General features: G+C 35.9%; 1 protein-coding gene and 1 non-coding gene across 3 annotated transcripts in view; both read left to right on the forward strand.

Moving 5' to 3' along the window:
* Positions 1 to 24,512, forward strand: part of LOC115889099 (protein jagged-1b) — a 410,680-nt gene that overhangs the window by 83,435 nt on the left and 302,733 nt on the right. The gene's annotated exons all lie outside the window — the stretch shown is intronic.
* Positions 14,349 to 14,455, forward strand: LOC115889149. The gene has a single exon (XR_004051376.1). It is a non-coding gene; the product is annotated as a U6 spliceosomal RNA (small nuclear RNA).

A 24,512-nucleotide genomic window follows, 5' to 3' on the forward strand; every position in this document is an offset into this window, starting at 1 on the left:
AAGAAAAACGGTTTAACTATGTTCTTAAAAGTAAAAAAAAAATATAATTATTATTTGTCTTTTCGAGGTAACTTCTTCGTGAAGCAATTTAGGGCATATCTTAATCATAGGAACTTTTTGTTTTGGTTTAGATATTGATTGAATATTTTAACACCCTGTATATTGTACCAGTTTTGTTAATTTATATGGTAATTTATATGCCTAGTAGAAGTGTATAAATATATGTAAAATACAACGATTTTTTTTAAAATATTACTAGTAAATAGAAAGCTTAAAACTAATTAATAGGTTAGGTTGGGTGAGGTTGCTGGGGTTTGGGATCATGTTTGATCCCTCACTCGGAGGCCTTGGGCCCATTGCGATACCCCTGTATTGTTGTACCAACCTCTCATTCTTTCTTTGCGTTAAAGCACTTCCAGCTCTTTGCAAAGTTCCCGATATCGGTGATGTTGGCTTCTGCTGCTTCCTCTTCCTCTAGTCCCTCCAAAAAACCTTGCCCTAAAGTTTTAAAGCGTTGGTATTCCAGTGCCGGACAGTGACACAGCAGGTGCTCTATGGTTTCTTCCTCCTCTCCGCATTCTCTGCAGAAGTCGTCGTTGGAAACTTTCCATCTCACGAGGTTTACCCCCGTGGAGCAGTTTCCAGTGAAAACACGTACAATTAGCTTAATAAGTGTATAAGAATATTGTTCATATACACATTGTTTATTTCCTCTTAGGGATTAAACTAGCTGATTTACTATTACTTAACTGCAGTATTAAAAAAAATCAAAGAGTGTAATCTATCAAGTTGAACGACACGTTGGATTCTTCATATATAAATAAACAAGCCATAAATATTTAAAAGTCGTTCTCTCAATTCAAGGAAAATGTCCACTGTATTCGAAAATATTCAATTAAAGTTCATTGCGTTATTTCTGTCCATATATAAATATTAATTCTCCTTTTTCAGGTGTAATAACTTTTGTTAATTAATTAAATATAAAACCCGCACTAACTTTTTATTGCGTGTTTCAACGCATTCCATGACGGTGGAAAACCGTAATATATAGAAAAATCAGGAGCGATTTAATTATGTAAATCGTTTGAGAATGCCCCGATATAACTATAACAATAAAAGTTCCTAGAAGGAGGTTCTTCACCACCAAGAAGATACCTTGGTGCCGGCAGTAAAAATATAACTTCACAATCTTTCACGTCATTTTTCTCATTATTACTATCTGATTTATTTTCATTTGAATCGGCCTTTAAAGGAGAACAAGATACAGGGAGAGCAAAATGCGTTTGTTTTCTAGAATTTGTTTCATTACTATCGAGAGATTAACCAAATCTCGAAACAGTAATGAAAACATTCGTCCGAGGTTTGAATGTTTTTTTATATATTATTAACTACTTTTTTTAATGTTTAATTTTTTGGTTTTGACTTTAAAGCTGGTAAAAATATAACATGTAAATTTTGAATTTTTTGTTTATTCATTTATGTAACAAGGAAAGCAAATTTTGTCAAAAAGTGATAATGAAGATTATTTTAATATACTAACAAGATCAGAGGCAGGAGGAATAAAAGAAGACGAGGAAGAAAAATGAAAGAGGGAAATAAAGATAGATAATTTGACACATTGAAAATTTTAAAGAGTCAATAATGTTTACAACATAAATGTTGTACACTCAGATGCAAAAAACTCAACGGAATATGGACACTGATTAGAACTCTATATAAAAATTTAAAAAAAATAACGATACAGGCTTGGTTTTAATAAAAATTAGTAACACTAATAGAACTAAGGATATTAAGAAAGGTAACTATAATAACTATGTATACAAACAAACAAAAAAACGTGTAAAAAATACTGTAATACTTTGTATTGCTTCTCCGGCTGCTATAACTGTCTGTACAGTACGTCTGTCCGTTCTGTAGCTACGGGGTATCCGTGAGAGGGGAAACGATATTCTCTGGATGTTTTTCGTAAAAAATTAGACGACGCGTCCCATCAATAAAAATTCGACAAATTTGCAAGTAGCCAATAAAATGAGTGGGCGGAGCGATTTGCGGTGACGTAGTCGTCAAGTCGACGTATAAAATATATTGTTGTTTATTTAAATGTTTTTTGTTCGCATTCCTTTCATAGACACAGATCCAGGAGACGTACCGTAGACGTCGCGTCGCGTCGGTTCATACTGTTAATGAGGCTGCAAATATACTGTGTTACAGTATGTCTGTCCGTTCTGTGGCTACGGGGTATCCGTGAGAGGGAAAACGATATTCTCTCGATGTTTTTCGTAAAAAATTAGACGACGCGTCCCATCAATAAAAATTCGACAAATTTGCAAGTAGCGAATAAAATGAATGGGCGGAGCGATTTGCGGTGACGTACTCGTCAAGTCGACGTATAAAATATATTGCTGTTTATTTAAATGTTTTTTGTCCGCATTCCTTTCATAGACACAGATCCAGCAGACGAACTGTATGTTTTCCCATTCTTCTTCCAGGACCAAGCGAATATTCATAATTTCGGCCATCTTCAACAATATCAATGACTTTTGCACAATCTTCGACACTAAGAATCGTATTCAATCGTACACAACAATAATCACCAAAGCCACCTCGCAATTATGAAGAATAACATCAAAAACTAACGACAATTAACGACAAAAAAATTGCAATATGTTAGTGGCAAGTTCATTTTGCTCTTAAAAATCAACCAAGGCATTATTTGTTGATATGAGTTAAAAAACGAAATATTCAGGAGACATGGTTATGACCGAAAACATAATGTTTTAGGAAAATTTGCTCACGAAATTATTGCACAGGATGTTTTTAAGATAAGGCAAAGAACAACTCTTCGATTAACCCTGTATAATAATTAAAATACTAAAGTTTATAATATACTGAGTAACCTTTATTGAAAAATTAATAATTAAAGATTACTTTAATTAAAGTTGATATATTTATATATACAGTTTGCTAAGAAAATTAAGGAAATAGAGCTAAAAATAAAAAATATAACATTTGACCCATTTTTCCGTTGTTTAAAAAGTTATCATAAAATTAGATTGCATTAACAGTATATAATAATTTATGTAAAGTACCTTTTTTTACTTACCTGGCGCAACTTTACTGTGTAAAACCAACGTTTCATCAACCTACTAATAAAAAAAAACAATTACTATTAATGAACTGGAATTGTTTATCATTTAAATGTAGCATTATTTTATCATAAAACAAAAGCTTCTATGGGAGAATATAATCAGAGACGATGAGCATCCAAAGAGGTTAATTCAATTTAAAATGGCCGCTGCCTCGTAGCAGAAGACGAGACAATAAGAACGAATAACTTTGTTATTCATTGTGTGTTCTTTGAGAACCAGAAAAGTCAAGTGCGTGTCGTTATAACAGAAAAGGCAATACATTAATTAATTATAGAAATTATAATAATTTTATAGTTGTTGGATAACCAAAAAAAAATAAGCGTTAAATAATATATTAAATTAAATACGATTAAAGTTCAGACGATATTTGTTTTATTTCTTTTGCCAGTGTAATAGCCGCATAAAGTAGTAATCAAACAAGTTTTATATTACATTATTTACAAATTATTTTAATAATACGTTTTCAATTTGTCGTAATCACCTTGTATGGATAGCGGAATTACTCGTTAACTTCCAACGGCGTAACTCGTTTAGATCGTACTAATTTTTTTAAGTAGTACGTGTTTAAGAGCGCCGGCGAGCTACAATCAAGAAATATAAAAAGAAATCAGCGTTAAACATTATAGCGTGGAAACTAAGTTAAATGTTTTTTGATTGGCTGCAAAGCTGACGATTTAATGGACGAAATGGTTAGTTTTTACAGCGATCTGGAGCTGTATCATTTGGAAGAACTATAACAACGATTATGTAGGTTATTTTAAAAAATTCTTAATGCATTTAGAGAAATAATATATATCTATACACAGATCAAGTAATGTGCCCCTTTCATTAGATTCAGTACCGCAGGACACATTGGTCACATAGATATCCAAAAGGCAAATAAAATTGCCAAATAAGGCTCATCAGTGTCATTTAATTGGTCCAGAACCTTTCTGTGGCCCTGCATGCAAAGGTTAGAAAAACGTGAATCCCGGAAGTAAGTGTTTTGCTGTATTGCTTTTTGTGTAATTTTATTAACAACAGCAAGTTGGTAGTGTAACAACCCAAATTCGTCAACAAAATTGAAGAGGTAATATTTTGGCCAACTGTATTACAAGAAATTTAAATGAAAGAAAGGAACCTACGTTGTGTTAAATATTTTTTTTATTGTGATTACCTCGGATGCGCATCGACAGAAGCAATATTTTGGGAAATTTGAGGAGAATAGATTATGTAAATAAAACGCTAAATTTGTAAATAGCCCTACTTATTTTATTAAATGAAATGAAAGTGCCGTACTCTGCCTGGAATTCACATGTAAAAGAGCACGGCAGAGAAAACCATGATCACTATTCCAGAGAATCTAACTATGCTGTCGTGAACTTTAATAAAAGAGAAATAATAATATAGAAACTGTCCTCATACCTAGGTTTGGTTTGGTTTGGATGTATTAAACTATAGTTTAATACATTCAAAACATGCCACATTTTTATCGTTCAAAACTGAAGAGTTTTTTGTTAGTTTAACGGGTATATAACCCGTAGGTACGAAGTCCCTTGTTGCGGAATCGACGCTAAAGTTGAAGGTTTGGTGCCAATATCTTATTATTTAATAAATTATAAGTTATTCTATGAGTTATTCTATTTATTGTTTTTGTTTGCCCTTTTGCGAGCTAAAATATTCGCCCATGCACGGTCGAAAATTGTTAGTACCTTCAACAAGGCCCTTATTCTCACAAACCACAAACATCGGCACGAAGGAACAGTAAACGATTTTATTTACATTACTTTTAAACTGAAATTATTTACAGCATAAATAGATTCCATTAAATGCATACACATGTTATATGTTGTCTTTGTCAGATCAAATGAATAAAGAAAAGCTTTAGAACAGAATTACAACAAGAAAACAAAATATGATTTAGTTAACATTAGTTAAATAATGAGAAAACATTTACTTTACCTTTAATAACATTCTTTGCCACAGAACTCAAGAACCAAAATAATATCAATGCGTCTCGAATGGTAGTCTAGAAGCTATTATCTAACAGCTATCATCTCTGGTCGTCGCCTGATTTCCCTCGCCCTAGTTTGTGAATAATATTTTAAAAATTTGTGATAATATTTTAAAAATCAATAATTTTGTTTATGTATACAGAGTGTCTTAAAAATCAATGTTGAAAATCAATGTTGAATTTAAATAAATATGTCTATTTTTAAATAGGCGGTTCATCTTTCAAGTGTTATGTCCTATATCTCAGCAAAGAAAAAAAATGGACTTAAAATGTTTGATTGTAAATTTGTAAATTAATCATAATGACTCTTGAAGTCTATTAACTTAGAGACTGGATCTTTCATATAGCTCTTTGTAAATAGCTTATCATCGCCAAATGAAGACACGTTTACCATTATTTATTATTATCAAGACATTGTAGAATGTAGAATGAGTAAGAGGGGGGTTAATCACCGCGACATTGAAGATCTATCGTTTCCCCTTTTCTTGAGTTATAGGTCATCATACATGGGGATCTTCCTGTTGTATGGGGGCACGATATTTTCCATCCTCCACTGACAATAGATGTTCATCCTCCGAAGAGTGGGCATCTACCTCTTACGAGGGTATACAGACTTCCACGGTTGAGGTTTAGACCTTCGTGCCCTTCACTATCGATGAGCTGAGGTTCCCGTGAGGTGGAGGCTTAAGGATTCTGTCTTCATTTTTTCCATCTCTTCAACTTGGTCTCTCCTTAGACCTGATACCGCTATTCTCCCGAATATACAATAGAGGATATATCCGTCTTTCTCTATTTCCTCTTTAGATTTGAGCTCAATTACACCGCAAGTGTTACTCGGTATACTTCTACAGAGCCCCCCATGTAGCAGTAAGGGAAATGATATTACAATAGGTTGCCCCCTGGTACCCCGAGGTTGAGATCAATAGAAGCTAGTCTTCTATCTAGCCACGCATCCCTTTGACCTGGTCCCGCTATCATAGCAATTAGGTTTTTGGTGAGATTGTTTCCTCTTGGTCCGGGCGGTTAAGCTAAGACTCGCCACACCCTCTACACGTGATACATGACCACAGACAGTAGAGGGTGCCTGATATGACAGACAGGTTTTTTTTTTTTTTTTTTTTTTTTTTTTTTTGGTGAGGAGGTGGTTGAAAAATCTTTATAGACGAATAGTGATCATTTCCATGACCATCTCGAGAGAGATGGCCATAGGAATAACCCCTAGACAGTGTGGGACTCGTGTTGATACCCACTAAAAAAAAGTCCACCTCCGAGGAATCAGCCGCCGAAGATGGTCAGCTATTATTCCTGCTAATATGTGGGGAAGAAGGGGGGGTGTGGGGTAATGGGAGGACTATATTATGAGAAGGGGGGGGACAAAATTAATTGTCTAGAACAATGGTTTTAAGATGGGAGTATTTGAAGTTTCTATAGTCCTCGGGATTGTAATCAAAGATTTTTAGGGTACTATTGGGGATAGTACCGATTTTCTCGTAGAACTTCAAGGCACGATCCCGAAGGTATTTGGGGATGGGGTCGATGCGTAGGTCAGTACGTATGTCGGAGTTTCGTATATACCAGGGAGCTCTGGTGATATAGCGGAGGATTTTGTTCTCACAGACTTGGAGTCTGTGGATTTGGCTGTCGGAAGCTCTACACCATACTGGGGCTGCATAGAGGAGCTGGGGGCGAATGACTGTTCTGAACAGTAGGACTTTATTTGAGAGGGAGAGGGTGCTCTTTTTGCTGAGGAGGCCATGAAGGCTAGCATAAGTGGCACGGGCACCAGATATTTTCTTGTCGATATGAGGGATCCAGGATAGCCGTCGGTCTAGTGTGACTCCAAGATACTTGGCGGTTTCCCCCCAAGGGATCTCTTCGTCATCTATGACTAGCGGAGGAGGTAGTGGGAGCCTCATTCGTCCGGAGACGAACAAGGTTTGGGTTTTCGCTGCATTGATTTTGATCTTCCAATGGGAAAACCAATCAAGCAGCTGGGCGATGTGGGGTTGGAGCCTGCTCATAATTCCATTGCTCGAGGCAGTGGAGTAGAGACAGGTGTCGTCTGCGAATAACGCAAGACGAGTCTCCAGGGATTTAGGGATATCGGAAGTGAAGGTATTATAGAGTGTGGGCGACAGGACAGAGCCCTGCGTACCCCCGCCTCTATAGCACGAGGAGTGGAAAGGGAGTCTCCGATGCGGACCCGGAATCTCCTATCGACAAGAAAGGATTTAATGATGAGAGTGATCTGTTGGGGAAAGTGGAGGACGTGGTGAAGTTTGTACACAAGTCCCTCGTGCCAAACCTTGTCAAAGGCCTTCTCGATGTCAAACATGACAAGACCAGTGCCCCGCTTGGCGTTTAGACCCTGCGTAACATATTCCACCACGCGTGCGACTTGCTGTTCACAGGAGAGGGATTGGCTAAATCCGAACTGCTCCTGAGGGATGATCTCGGCACTAGCCAAGAAGTCGTTAATTCTTGAGAGAATAACTTTCTCAGCCAGTTTCGAGAGGGAGGAGAGGAGGCTGATCGGGCGCCAGTTTTCTGGGAACGTGAGGTTCTTATTTGGCTTTGGGATTAGAATGATTATGGCTAGTTTCCAAATGTTCGGAAAATATCTAAGGGACATTATTAGATTAATGATGGTGGTAAATTGGGTTATAAGAACCTCGGGGAGGTGTTTCAGTGCGATGTTGTTTACTTGGTCGTGACCTGGGGCTTTTCTGCTGCGCAGTGTGGAGATGATGGACGAAATTTCTTTGGGAGTTGCTGGGGGGATAGGGGCCTCGAGAGGGGGAATGGGAGCTACGAAGTCTTCGTAGATTCTTCTACGACTTCATCGAAATTGATGTCGTCGTCTGGACTTCGGTTTGGACGGAATTGGCGTTCTAACGAGTCGGCAAAGGCCTCTGCCTTCGCTTCGTCGGAATAGACCACTCCGTTCAGGCCGTGAATTGGGGGGACGTAGCGTGAGTTTGTGTTTCTCATTCGCTTTTGAACCATCCAAAGCGACTTTTTGTCGTCCTCAAGCGTAGATAGGAAGCTCTCCCACCTTTCATCTCTGAAAAGTTTGAGCTCTTTCCTAATCTCGCGTACCAGACTGTTAATCTGTCGCTTTAGATTGGGGTCGAGAAGGGCACGATACTGGCGTTTGAGCCAGTTTTTCTCTCGGATGAGGGCTCGGATATGTGGGGGGGCTAGAAAGGGGTTGTTTGGGTTATTCGGCACTGTTGAAGTGCTATGTTCTATGGCTTGGGTTATGGCTGAAGTGAAGGTAGAGACCGCCGCCTCGAGCGAGGCGGCGTCCGCGATGCGCGGTAGGGTGGGCGGGTGTTCTTGGAGTGTTTTGGTAAATTTTTTCCAGTTGGTGGTTTTTCGTGTTTTATGGGTGGAGATCGTGTGGGTATTAGTGACAGTAAAGAACACCGGGGAATGATCAGAACTAAGCTCATCATGCACTGAAACTGACATGTGGGACGTTATGTTTTGGGAAAGTCCGAAGTCTATAGTCGATGGTAGGCCGTGCGAGGGGAAACATGTCGGGTCACTTGGAAAGTGTCCCTGAATGGGGAGGTCGTTGAGAAGTTCGGCTACTGCCGTTCCTCGGGGGTTTCCTTGCCGGGATCCCCAACGCCGGTGTCTGGCGTTAAAGTCCCCAGCAAGTAGGATTGGGAAGTTGGTAGAGGAGAGAAGCATTTCGAGATCGTGTCTTGTGTCCTCGCGAGAGGTCTGGTTGGGGATGTAGATGGATGCCACAACGACGGGGCTGTTGGGTGTTTGTATTTGGACTATTGTTGCTTCGATGGAACGGAGCAGGGGTGTTGGAAGGGGAGTGTGGCGATGTGAGTTTTTGACGAGTATGGCGGTGCCTCCGCCACGTCGGTCAGGGCGGTCGTTGCGGTAGACTAGGTGGTTGGGAAATTTGAAAGAAGTGTGAGGGCGAAGGTAAGTCTCTTGGATTAGTATTAAGTCGGGACTGGATTGAGTGATGAAGTCGAGAAGTTCGAGCCGTTTGGGAAAAACGGAATTTGCATTCCAAGAGACTATGAGGAGGCCTTTGGCATGAGTGGAAGTCATTGCTTAGGCTGGGGGTTTAGGGGGGAAGCGAGCATGCCGGAAAGCATGTTCGCAACTGCGGCTTGGACTTGAGCTTGGATTTGCTCGAGTAAAAGCCGCTGGAATGCGGGGCCGAAGAGGTTTTGAGCTGAGATTTGCTCAGCTAGAAGTTTTTGGAAATCTGGACTAGGGGGAAGGGGGGGTGGAGGTCCAGACTGCGGGGTTGTGCTACCTTTAGCTACACTTGCATAGGAAAAGGATTGGGTGGTTGAACTGGAGCCAGAGGGTTTTCTAGTGTCATTTGGTCGGTCCCTATTAGAGGAGGGTCGATTTTCCGGGTTGTTGGGGTTTTTTGGGCATAGGATGTGGTTTGCGGGATGTGGACCGCCACAGTTCGTGCAAACTGCGGCAGTGTCTGCTGTTTTTTCGCAGGATTTGGTGCTGTGGTGACCGTCACACTTAACACAGCGGGGTGGACAGAAACAGTTCGTGGCAGAGTGCCCGAACAGTTGACAATTGTGGCATTGGCGAGTGCCATTACCACGATGTTGGGGTTGGATTGTGACCCCGAGATCGGCCACAGTTTTGACTTGGAAGATGTGAGTCTGGCTACGCGGGATACGAATTTTGACTACGGGAAGGGGCTTACCTTTACGGGTAAGTCGATGAATTTCTTTGACTTCGAACCCTTGCGAGGTCAAGTCATCGATGATCATCTCATTTTCGATGTCAGTTTCCAAGTTTTTGATGACGATATTTAAGTCCCTTTCTTCAGGGAGAAAGAAGGAATAATAGCTTATTTTCTGATTTCTAAAATAAGCTGTTATTAGCCTGTGATCGGCGATGGTTGCTGGGTTAATTTGTATACCGTGTTGCACGGTTTTGGAGCTTTTGATGACAATTTTTGCTCCTTTAGTCTGCGAGTTATACTAGACCATAGTCGAGTATCTCTCAAAACTATCGGAGTGGGCTTTGTGGATATTTGTTTTGTGGGGTTTTCTTGCTGCGTTTGAGGAGCAGCAGAGGGAGTAATTACAGCAGGAACCTGGCTAGCAGGACTGCTGGGGGGAATTATAGGATCAACCACAGGGGTACCAGGGGAAGATGGACCTGTGGAAGATGGGCCTGGAGTGGGAAGTGGGGGGAAGTTTTCTCGTTGGGGGGAAGCAGCCCTCGCTGCTATTTTTTTATTGTTTTGGATTGATGAGAGGGAGTCGTCAGAATTACTCTGACGTGCCCTCTTCTTTCTAAGGACCTTCCTCTTTACGTTAGGATCCTCTGGCTTTTCAGACGAAGTTTTTGTTGTTTTTGGGGGTATACGGCCATTTGATTCGAGAATTTCGCGGAGGTTATTTAATTGGATCATGAGCTCGAGGAATTGAGCCTCATACTGGTCTAGTTTCTCTGGGAGGACGGGAGAACGTGGTTCACTCGAATCTGATATATAAGGAGTAATAGAGGAATCGTCTGATTCCATTGAAATGTCATTTATGGGAGATTGGGATGAATTTACTGAACCACTAGGGTTCATTTTTGGGGGTCCCTGGACGATGTCCAGGGATGTGGAGAGGTTATTCGATGACAGAATAATAATAATATAAAGTATTCACTTACCTGAAAATTTTTCCTGGGGATAAATCACTACACTAATACACTACACTGCCGGCGCGGTATAAACCGAGCGCGAATTTACTGTGAGGGCTGCGATGTTCACTGAACGAAGCGCGGTACTCCACTGATGACTGACTGATGAACTGACGAACTGATGACAGACAGGGTAGTCACATCTAGCATTATATACGTCTTGGTGTAATTCCCTGGCCACGACACGACAGCTAGGGACAAGACAATGAGATATTTCTCAGATCCAGCTAAAGTGAAAGAGGGGATTCCCCTAGCACCTGACTAGGAGCTTCCCCACCAACGACAAAGTCTCGCATCTCCTAGAGGAAGATCAAGACACTAACAAAAAGTATGTTCTACAGATTGTAATTGTCTTCGACATATAATAACAGTAATTGTCTTCGACAGATTGACCGAATCATTGTACATTGCTTCTACTACAATGTTAGTAGATCCAATACAGTTTCAACAGTTTTACTTTCTGTGCTTATCAAGTTTTAGCAAGTGGTCTACTACGAACTGTTTTTCCTGCCTCAGTCCTGGCGATTTTTTCCACCACCATTTAAAATATCTTAATGACTTCAAATAATTTTAAATTAATGCTTTTTCATGCATACTTAAATCTAATAATTTACATTCTAAAAAACTATCATTAGATAAAATCAAATTCGCAATTAACACTCGCTTCTTAATGACAGTTACCATAACTTGAAGTATCTTTATGAATGTTAAGGTATGTTAAAAGGAAAATAAAAAAGGGCACTAAAAATATTTTCTCCTCGTTCTCTTTATTAAATTTTTTATAGCGAATCTCTTATTTCCGAGACGTCTTCGGACCAAATTGAGTCTTCGATGGCCAGCATTTTTCTTAAAATCGCCAGATAAAGGAGTGAACAGGATCGTGAATTTATTAGCCAATTTAAAAATTCCACATTTTACGATAGTTCTATAAATTGCAGAATATGCAGGTACGGTACCAGTTCTCTCCTCTCATCGTAAAGTGGTAATCTCGAAGAGCCAACATAATTTAAAGGCAGTATTAATTAGATGCAGGTGTGCAGTCTTTTAAACATCTTTTTTTATAAACAACTCCTTCGTGTACAAAGTAAGGGTTCTTTTGTGCCGTATTTCTGGACTTATATGCGTAAAAAATTATTTACTATCATTATTTGGATGGAAAATGTTGAAATACAGGACGATATCTTGAATTGGAAATCATCTTCAAATGACCATCAAGAGTAAAAATGTAATACACACTCAATTTTCTTTGTTTTCAATTTTCAAATTTCAATTTTCAAAATTTCAAATTTCAATTTTCAAATGTTTTTCGTCATGTTTAAAGTGTTGTATTTGTTTTACTTTTAACATAATTTTCAGAATTTTTTTAGCAAACTGTATATAAATCTATCAATTTTAATTCATAAACTCAGTTTTTTATAAACCTTAGTATTTGGCTTATTATACAGGGTTAATTGAAGGGTTGTTTTTTACCCTAACTTTAAAACGCCCTTTGCAATAATTGTGTGAGTAACTTTTCCTAAAACATTATTTTTCGATCAGTCAACCATGTTTCCTGAGCATTTTGTGGCAACTTGCTACTAATAAATTGCATTTTTTTTATGACGTGCATCATTATTTTATGATGTTGTTTTTTAATATCACGAGGTGGCTTTGGTGACTATTGTCGTATTATCATATCAACATTAATTAGAACTCTAAATGAAAATTTAAAAAACGTTAAAAAGTAACGATACAGGCTTGGTTTTAATAAGAAATATTAGTAAGACTATCAGAACTACATAATTAAAAAGCTGTAATAACTAAGTGTACAAGCGAACAAAAAGCTTGTAAAAAATACTCTAAAGGCGGGCGGCCACTGCAAGCAAACCAAACAAACCAAACTAAACTAAGCCAAACGAAGATAAGATTAGCTACCATACTTTTAAATACATCAGCGGCCACTTGAGCCAAACTAAACGAAAATATGTGAACGAAGATTCAAATCGTAGCTTAGTTTCGCTCGTTTTAGTTCGTGACAGGTTCGAGCGAATTTTTCGCAGCGATTAATTCTATGATAGTAGAGACACAATACGAAAACGCAGCTAACTTAGCGACTATCGTTCGACTAAGCGAAAATCGTTCCCAGTGGCCGATGAAACTTATTTTCGTTTAATTACCGTTTCTTTCTATATTCTTAGCTTAGTTTGGCTCCCAGTGGTCGCCTGCCTTAATACTTTGTATTGCCTCCCCGGCTACTATAACTCTCTGTAGACGTCGTTTCATACTGTTAATGAGGCTGCAAATATCTATTGTATTATGTTTTCCCATTCTTCTCCAAGGACCAAGCAAATATTCATAATTTCGGCCATCTTCAACAAGATCAATGACTTTTGCACAATTTTCGACACTAAGAACCATATTCAATCGTACACAACAATAATCACCAAACCCACCTCATCATTATGAAAAATAACATCAAAAAGTAAGGGTAATTGAAAAAATTGCAAAATGTTTGTGGCTAGTTCATTTTGCTCTTAAAAATTAACCAAGGCATGTGTTGACATGAGTCAAAAAAAAAATATTGAGGAGATATTAAAATAATGTCACCGGTGCAAAAATTTCCTCACGAAATTATTGCACCGGTTGTTTTAAACATACGGTAAAAAAGAACTCTTTGATTAACCCTGTATAATAAGTCAAATAGGTGCTAAAGTTTATATGTATATACAGTTTGGAAAAAATCATGGAAATAAAGAAGATAAAATTAAAAGAAATATATACCATTTTAAATTTGACATAGAACATAGATTAATCAACAAAACCTTTCTTGTCTTCAAAAGGAGGTGGTACTTTTTCTCTTAAATACAGTTCATAAAGTAAAACCAAGAACTTTAATAGGATATTAAATTAATTTCCTCCAGCCACATGTTTTTTAATTGCCTTAAATGTCCATAAACACGTACTTTAGGCTAATTAAAAATAACCAAACTTTTTCGAAGAATTGCAGTAAATACGAGAAAAATATAATCGTAAAGAAATGTTTCCCCAAAAAAGACAAACTTTATGTTTGGGTTTATCGTTAATTAAAATTTAAATTTCTTTATTAATCCCTGAAAATAAGTAGTTTTAAATGCCTCTTGATATCTACTTAAATATTTTAACTGCTTTACTACCGAAGTGTCATAATTCTCGAACATGAGGGCTCATTACCGGACAGATGTATTGAAGATGACGTGCATAGTCACAATTATTAAAAACGGTTTTATACGTTTCTTATCATAATAACCCATTTGAAGCTGATTGTTACTGAAAAGGTTAATTGGGATTTTAATAAGCAATTCGTAAATTGTGAGCTTAATGGACATAATGATGGTAATAATACGTTTTATAGTATATTTTGATGTTTAATCAGAAATTTTTTTACAAATAAACGTCAATTTAATTATATTAAATATATCTGTGTGTGTGGCACACTGTATGCTTTCACTATTATTATGTCAACTTCCAGATGTATTAAACATTTTGTACTTGCTTCGGCGGTACATATACTAAAATTGGAACGATACAGAGAAGATTAGCATGGCCCCTGCGCAAGGATGACACGCAAAATCGTGAAGCGTTCCATATTTTTTCAACCTACCTCCTTCCAAATGGGTGATATGTTCAGATTCACTAAATGCATTACAATGCCTAAACGAATCACCAAAACATCCTCTAGCCGTTAAATCGCTTGACTTGCATCACTCATCAATATCTAAAGGTTCAACTGTGGATCTAGTATGGATTCCTAGCCATGTTGGTATGAGAGGTAATGAAGATGCTGATAAGATTGCTAAGACTGCGGCAAATGATGGAGATTTTATACCACTTGCATTTTCTATCTCTGAACTTAAATTTCTACATATGTCCACAATAAAAAGTGCTATCCAGGCAGAGTGGGAAGTGACCGGAGATTCAAATAAGCTATATGAATGTAAACCTCAATTCTTTCAAGTTTCTGCAGCTCGGTCACTGTCCAGAAGTGAGGAAGTCATTTGGAATCGGCTCAGGTCGGGTCACTGCTATTTCTCCCATTCTTTCCTTTTAAAAGGCAACCCCCCGCCTAACTGCTCTCATTGTGGCAACCAATTAACAGTGTACCACCTCCTAATAGAATGTCCCTCCTTCAATAACTTAAGACAATCATTTGGTATGAATGGCGATCTGGCTTCCATTCTTGATGCTAATAACCTACATTATTTGTTCCAGTTTATTAGAGCATCAGGTTTGGGTTCATTAATATAGTTTAATTTAACTTTAATTTGATCAATGCCACTAAATAGCCCAGCAGCCGCTTATATAGAATCCTTCTTCTTCTTCTTCTTCTTCTTTTAAACATTTTGAACTTTGACATGTATTTTTTGCTCTGCTTTGATGATATTTTGACATACAATTTTTATTATATATCGTTTTTGTATTACGGTAAATATTATAGCTGGATATGAAGGTAGTTAAATAAATTCTGTTACTAAAAGCCTTAGAAAATTAATTAACAACTTTAAGAGAGACTTGGAAAACTATTATAAAATTAATAGTTTCCTAATTTTATTTTAAGTATTAAGTATCTATTAAATAAAACATAAACATTTATGTTTGGATCTAGCAGTAAATTTTAGCAGAAATTTTAAGACTTTCTTAGAATTTTGTGACCTTAGATATTTATTATATATTTTATCACTATCATTCAAAACTATCACTCAAAACATATTGAAAAAATATCATATATTGTTGAGAACACTTCTTTTAATAGATACCTACAAGTCAAAAGCTGACTAATTTCAAAATTACATATATTTAAATTAAGAGAGATATTCTCAGACAATTATTAATGTCATCGATAAAGTTTGCATCTATTGTATGGGATTTTTTTTAATATGTATTCGGTAAAATTTGACTTTGAATTTAATTGAAAGTAACAACTGGATAAAACAATAATTTTTTTCTGTCACAAATTTGAAAAGCTTCATCTGAAAAGGTTGTTCCTTTTATAATTTTACATGCATTTTTTACAAGCATGCTAATTTTTAGCCATTTAGATGAAAAAAATTGTAATTTTACTCAATATAGCAGTCGATTGGTATAGAAGGAAAAATAACTATTGTTAGTCCATTTTTCAGTCAAATATTGATTTACTGCTAGTATTTTTAGATAAATATTTGGAATATCTATATCTATGAACAAAACTCACCTCCTTAACAGCACTTAAGAGACTTAAAGGGCAATTATTACCGCTTTTCCATTCAAAATATTCTAATAAGGTTGCGATAAGCTTTTTGCAACGGCTGATAAACTGCTTAAAAGCGGTTCTAAAAAGAAAAATTTTCGACTGCAAGGTCTGCTATTAAAAAAATTTAGGCTAAAGTATTACAACACAATTCACTTAAAACGAAAACTCGTAAAAAAAAACTAAACTATCAAAACGAATCAAAATGTCAGGAAAGAAATGTGGCACATTGACATTTTTCACAGCAGGGCTACCACCTGAATCGCCAGCGGGAAATTTAATTTCCATTTAGTCAGCCCGGCGCCGAATATGTCCATGGTTGGCAACAATGAATTTAATATTCGCGCCCTGGATGACTATGGATGGTAACGAAAAGATTATTTGGTATCGAATATAGCTTCATAGATAATAGATTTAATTTTATTTTTTATATCTATTTCAAAACTCAAAAACTAAAGGCAAATTTTACCAAAATCCATTATCTGTGACAGTGTATGTAATTCATGTTCGATTTTGCTATTAACTAGATAGATAATACTTTGAAGGTTTTTATTTAACTCTGTTGCATTATTTTCACCTAAATGAGCTATATAAATGCGAATCTACATTCTTTTCAAATATTTGAATACAAATCGATAGGTTACCAAGACCAAGACAAGCCACTGACATACTAATCGTCAAAAAACAATAATTGCACAACTATATGTAATAAAAAATCGCTAAAATGGTAATTTTACGATAAAAAACTGCAAATAGCGACTATTCTTAATAACTAATTGTAAACGACAAGCACGAAGGTTAACTGCTCTGTTGTCAACATAGTTGTAAATCGTTTCTGATCTATTACGTACCATTTTCTATGGCTTTTTCAGGAAAAATCGAATTGCTAGAATGCCGACATTAAGCCTACAGTAGCGATGCGGAAACTATAGAGGGAAAAAAGAACTGGTTAATGTTTTAATTTTTTAAAATTCCTCTTTAATGATAGAGCCTTTTAAAATAAACGACGTGTAGTATTCGATATTGAAGTGCATGGCTGTTCTTAATAGCATTGTTTTTATTAATATTTATCATGATACCATAATAACTCGATAGTACTTGCGAAGGTAATATCAATATTTCTTTAGCTTAATGCATCGAACACAATATATAATAGATAGCGACGCGGGAAGTTAAAAGAAAAATACAGAATTCTTTCTTGGAATTATTGGTTTGGTTTGGTTTGGTTGTAATGCATATGATGGTGCTATTTAAAAATCAAAAGTTGTTGTAATTTCCGGTGAAACAGGAAGTGACAAAAAACAATTGAATACTTCAAACAATCCTAATTTAAATACTAACATACCAAATCTCATTTTCTATGTGAAAAAGTAAAAAAAGTTATAGAGGTGAGCCACTTTTGAAACGCACCCGGTATATTATTAGGTATAAATTATTAATACAGAAACAAAAAACATTACATCAATTATTATACAAAATAAATACATTATTCTAAATAATAAAAAAGGTGTAACAAAATAATTTTCCCTAATAAATTTTTAATAAATTAATAGCATTCTAACATTTTTCTGCGTACATCTTGTTTGTATATCTTAGATACCTTTGTTTTGGACAGAACTTAAGGTGTGTCTATTAATTTATATAATTAGTAAAATAAAAGAAAGTATAACATTTAAATATATATTTCATTAGCACAAGACTATTTTTAACCGCATTCGTGACCAATGCCTTTTAAACTTGATAATAAAGTTACTCGAAGAAAATAAAACATCTGTCCCTTGTGTAACGCGATCATAAAGGTCAATAGGTTGTCCAGTGTAATTAGCATTAATTAAAACTGTGGTTAATAAATTAAAACAATTAATGAAACCTTATTCACTGAACCAACGTCGAAGAAAAGTGAAGAAATTATGCCTTACTTATACAGGGTCCTGCAACTGTGCGTCTAGCATCTGTAAGTGGTACATTTGTCTTATTTTGAAAAAGTCGAACCATAAATTTTAACCCGCGAAAAAAACCTTAGTTTCTATTTTGTATAATGTGAAGCATTGTGAGGTCTGACGCGTTCATTACTTCTGGATGTCGTCATAAATCATACATTGATAATGGGCTTTTGTTAAATTCATTTTGCAACAACACTGAAACGCTAAGGAATATTAATGGTGGAAATGGTTGCGATGGGCCATAAATGCCAGCCAGTGTCAAACAGTGCGTACGTACGGTTATCTTGATTTTTATTACGTGTTAGTAAGCAAACATATTATTATGGGTGCGTAAATTTAGAAGACAACCATAATGATTAAATAGCATTTAATGGGATAGAATTTTAGTTCTGCAGAAAAAAAATACTGAGAATAGCTTTCGTAGATGTTTGACGGACATTTTCTTTCTTTGTTTTATGAGTTTTAATTAAATTTTATTAATATTAGTTCTTACTCTGTCAGAAATAACCATCTCATCCGGTAATCAAACAGCCTTGTAAGCGATAAACTGAGTAACCATCAATTCGAAGTTGGTCAAAGAATGCCTAGAGAATTTGAACAAATTAAACAAAGAAAACAAAGTTTTCCTACTCCGGGTACCAGCCCACCAAGGGATGGAAGGTAATGAAAAATCAAACTATCCAGCTGGAAAAGGAGCGAACACTATACTAACTCGACCAAAATCGACCTTCCGCTTCCCAAGTGGAAACCAACTTAAAGCGAAACTCAAGAACCTGGAAGACTCCATCCGTAACCTTGAATAGGAAGCCTCCAACTGTCTAAGATACTCAAAAAAGTATTTAGCTATTGGAAAAATGGCCATGTTTCTTGAATGAAGTACTTCATAGCGTATTTTTCTTATTATCTTAAAAGAAAGTAACTTGCACTTGGTTGAATGAAAATAGATTCAAGAGAAATTTTCGAATTTTTCAAGAGAACCAGTTTTCTTGAGTTAAGAGAGTTTTTCTTCAGGCAAAATATTTTCTTTTACGCTAAAATAAATTCTTTTGCCACTAATTTTTTTTTTCAAGAACGATGACGACTTTAGTTCAAGTCTATCTTTTTTATCAGTGCAGTATTAACCATTTTAGAAGAAACAAAAACTTGATGGCTGATGTATTTTAATAAAGAAATATTTTTATTTTTCTAAATACCACGACTGCCTGTATTATTAACTAGAACTACTATTCTTACACCACTGATAATTTCAAAAAAAAAGAAACCACATGCAAAATTCACAATACCTTCGACACCATGACAACGCGAAAAATGCGAAAAAATATACGGCCAAAACGAAATAAAACGAACCTACTCTTATAACGTCAGCCGTTACCAAAAATACGTGACGTAGCGGTTAAACCTGTCAGAATGACGGACATTCCCGTAAGTTGGCTTGTCACAGCTTTTAATTTACACCCAATTAAATTAAGATGGATGCACACATTTCGTCTGATGTTTTCGAGAGAAAAACCTATTATAAACTTAACAAAAGACGTAATAAGAAGATACGGCCAGATACGTCGGAACTTTAATGAACATTTTTATGAAGTCGCCGAGGATTTTATTTTTCTAACGAGTTTTTAAAATATTTAGACTTCGCCAGTGAGATATCTCTATATGAGTTTTTTTATAACCGTGTAGCACACAATATTTATTTTGAAATAAAATAGTATCTTCTTGGACTTACATATTCTGTAATTTTAATATTGTATACAACGTTTCAGATATAATATATCTCACTGATCTTTAACAAGTGTGAACTAGTCTAAATTCGATTCAACTTCAAACTAGCAAATTTTGAACTGTCCAGATATTGGCTCCCCTGTTGATTTTTAAAGGTCTCCCTATGCATATCTACACATGCCAAATTTGTTCAATTTTGGACAAGCTCATTTGAAGTACTTTAAGAAAAACTGCATCTATTTTTAAATTAAAACTGAACAGGCAATATCGCAAAATCAGGCAAATGCCAATGTACCTTAAGTTTCCCGGTATAATAAGGCAACCCTTCACAGAATTGGATACACTTAAGTTTGGTGTTGTGCACTGAGGACGCCAGCATTACTAACGGTTGCGATATTGTGGAAATGTTCATACTTGAATTGCTAAAGATGTTATTATTGTTTGCTATAAAAATGGCTTCTTTGAATTCATGCTTATTCCAAAGAGATCCTAGTTTCCTATGGACAACCCATTCCAACCAGTATATCGGGTGCGTCTCAAAAGTGGCTCACCCCCCTATAACTTTTTTATTTTTTTCAGTCAAAAAAACGAGATTTGGAATGTTAGTATATGACATAAATTAGGATTGATTGACCTATTCAATTGTTTTCGGTCATTTCCTGTTTTATCGGAAATGACTACACCTTTTGATTTTTAAATGGTACCCTCTGTATAATTTGTATGGCACCCTCTGTTTAAATGGCACCCTCTGTTATGGCACCCTCTTTTTAAATGGCACCCTCTGTATTTTTTTATTATTTTATAACATTCTGAATAGAATGACATACCATACGTCAACTTTTGCCTTTTTCGCATAATATAGTTTATTTGAAATTATAACTTGCGTTCGTAACGAAAATTACCAACTCGAAATACCAAGTGTGTGGTATCAAATTATCCGTAAAAAATGCTTTTTCCAAATATGCTAATGAGCCACCCTCGTTCCATTTGAAAAAATTGAGATATGATTAAAAATACGATTTGAGCATTTTCATAACTGGCCAGGACAAGACACTAAAGACATTAGATGGTCAAGTCTATTTTTCCAAGGCTCCTTGATTAAGAATTAGGTTTTTTAACATAGCCATGGCACTTTAGATTAAATTTTAGAATACGATTTTTTATAAAGCGAGAATGTCAAAAGTTGACGTATGATATTTCATTCTATTCTGAATGCTATTTTCTATCGAATGAAGTAAAAAAGTACCGAGGGTTCCATTTAAAAATCAAAAGTTGTAGTCATTTCCGGTGAAACAGGAAGTGACCAAAAACAATTGAATACGTCAATCAATCCTAATTTATGTTATATACTAACATACCAAATCTCGTTCCTTTATCTGAAAAAATAAAAAAGTTATAGGGGGAGCCACTCTTGAGACGCACCCGGTATATTGTGGTGTTAGGATATTTTTAGTTATTTCATGCATACATAAAATTTTAAAGAAAGAAATTATTGAAATATTTGTCTGACAACTTTTTTATTTTTCAATATGAACATACCCTGTACATTTGAAAATAATTTTAAATTATGCACATTGCCTCTCTACATATACCCATAGAAAATTTTGTTTCTACATCTTTCGGTGCGCCATGCACCCTGTATATTATATTGAATCGAAATGTTACAATAGTCGGGAAAACACTATTTGTAATAAATTTAAACAATTTTGAACAAATAAGTAATTTCTTATATCATATAAACCTGAAAAAAAATACAAGACCGCAAGAGCCTTGCCTGCTTGGTCTTGGCCTTGCAAGACCAAGCAGGCAAGTGGCTTGTGCCAGAACCAAGACCAAGACCAGTCCCGCTCATCACTACTTTCTATAATTTTAAACCTTAATTTCATCATAGGCCTCTATGACACCGTTTTTTTTCAATTGCACTTAATATTCTTTATTACGAGAATGTTTAATTTGTGACGACATTGACGACCGTACTTGTTTAAATATTTAGCGGATTTTTTTTCTGCTGGGCACCGAAGATCGAATAATTTATTGCAACACGAAGACGCACATACACATTCGCACACATGAACGTGGCACATATGCGAAGGCGCGCGTGGGAGCGAGCCTTGAAATGAGTCAGAAACGAAAAAAGAAAGACGAGAAAAATCTGTAAAACGAGCGACAAGTTTAAACTTGTGCGTACGTTATTCCGACAACGGACGGCCATCTCCCCGGCCATAGCTCACCCGGAACACGTGTTAAGTCCGACTTTTTATCGTTAATCTCGTGAGTTATGTCGGCTTTATCGGCCCGGACTCCCGTAATCGTTTTATTTAGAGAATACATTTGTCCGCTTAATGGTTTCGTTGCATAAAACGTGCCACTGAACGCACAATTCGCTATTGATTTACGATATTGAATTATTTTTGCGAGGTTTTACTTGTTTGTTTACATCCACATGTATACCTAATGTTGATATTAGGTAGGATAGGCTTATTCCCTAGTGAAAACCAACTTAAAGCGGATCTCAAAAACCTGAAAGACTCCATAAGTTACCTGGAGGGGGAATCCTTCAACGGTTTAAGACACTCGAAGAAATTTCTTAGAACTTATGACCGAAAAAAATCAAAGACTTTCCTTGATTTAAGTAAGAACAATCTTTATATTTTCACGGGGTTTTTAACAGGACACTGTCTCGTCAACGAACATCTCAGTCGATTGAAGCTAAAAGTGCGTTTAACTTGAGCACGCACGCACCGATCCTTCGCGAATGTACAAGTGTAAATGGCTGTGCGCGCATGCTCATCTTAAATCTCTCTGTGCGCGAGTAACCGTGAATGCGAGCCGTCTGGTGTCGGTTTTTGGTCGGCTCTGAAAAGGGTTTTATGTGTTGTGTACCGGCAATCTGTTTTGGGTGCATGCGTTCACCAACACAACTCTGCTGTTCACACACAAGTGGATCATTTCATTCGTCAAAAAATAAGGTTTTAATTTAAACGGAGCCGAGAGCGCGAACGAATGCCGTGCGTGCGTACGCTCAGCTCGTGCGTTCCCAAGTCCAAACGCACCTTAAGAAACAACGGCGAATGCAGATTCTGTAGAGAAAATTGGGAAACACCCTGGATTCGACAACGATTCGTGCCATAAACTTTGATACTACTGATATCGAAGATGGAGAACTAACCTCTGTAAAACCGTGTCAGATATTGGCTTTTGTCAAAGCCCTGAGACTGTATGATGAGTTAGAACTCAAGAAAGGGGGACGCAACAGATCTATAAGATAGCGGTGGTTAAGTTTTTCTCCCATACAATCTACAATCTGATATTGATATTAGATACTGACTTTGAAGATTGTGAGAATGTCATATTGGTTATCTTTACTTCTCCCTTCAATTTACACGCACTTCCCTGACTCATCTTCTTCGCTCTTCTCGCAATTTATATTGCTTCTGCCAATTATGCAAATTATTTAAGCCCTGGTGAAATACCAATGTTAAAACAATCTTCGTTAGCATCACACTGTGAAAAATGTTGGCTTAGAAATACACAATTTTTAAGATACGAAACCTAAAAGTAACAATTTTTTTACTGATTTAAATGTCCGTAGGTACTTCAAATTCAAAATAACAGATGTGGAAATTTTTAATACATGTTTTCTTTTAAAAAATATAATATTTATTGACTTTTTTGATTGATGAGAAAAGATTTCATTACTCTCTCAAGATTTAGATTAAAACTTATGCATGTACGTAAGTGTTTGATTAATTGTCTAGAGATTAAGTTTTCAAATAATTTTGCATCCCTAATTTTATCTCTCAAATATATAATTTTAAAAAAAATTCAGATCACTAAATAAAATTTCACCCCTCCAAATAAAAAATTCCTTTTCAAAGAGAATGCATCATACCACATTTTAATTGATAATCTTCTATAATCGACGACCTTTTAACAAATGAAAACAACTTCCTATATAAAGAAATGAAATCATCGTAATTTTGTAATAACGTTAAAGCTAAATTTGTCCTAAGTTCAATCGGACAGGGAAGATTAATGGCTGAACACTTACTCCCATTAATGAAATGTTAAGTACAAATGTAGTAAAAGTATTGCATAACATCGTCGTCGGTGTTCTTCGAGTTTTCATTTGATTTCATTTCATTTTATCATCTAATATATCAAGATAATTTTAAATCTCTGTCGGATATATCTAAAGGGAAACATAAAAAGAATAATGAAGCTGATTTTCTTTCGAATATTTATATTTGGCAAATTTTTTCTAAAGAAAAATAATGTAGAAATTCGTGTATCATAATTTCATTGAGGAATAAAATGTTTATGAACTTTTTATTGTCTTCGTGAAAAAGAAACATACAGGGTGGTCCGAACGGTATTCCGGAAACTTCGGCAGCATATTCTACAGATAAAAATAAGTAAAAAAGTAATATATATATAATATATAATAATGTATGTTCTAAAATGCTTAGTTTCGGAGATACAGGGTGTAGAAGTTTCATTTTTATTTCGATTTTTTCCAAATAATTTCTAAATGAACGTCAATATTTGGATGAAAATTGGTGTCTGGAAGTTTTTTGACATAAGAAATTTGATTTTGATGTCAATATAACTCCTACATCTATAGGGCGCCACCTACATATTTTTTAACTGGTTTGAAGAGTAATAACTTTTCGTCTGTACCTGTATAAAACTACTGAGTAAAAAAATACACATTTACGATGTTATCTACGTAAACAAGGTCTCTTGGTAAAAATCGCTAC

Source organism: Sitophilus oryzae, unplaced genomic scaffold (genome assembly GCF_002938485.1).
Source record: "Sitophilus oryzae breed Bouriz unplaced genomic scaffold, Soryzae_2.0 scaffold_810_pilon_pilon, whole genome shotgun sequence".
NCBI classification, from domain to species: Eukaryota; Metazoa; Arthropoda; class Insecta; order Coleoptera; family Curculionidae; genus Sitophilus; species Sitophilus oryzae.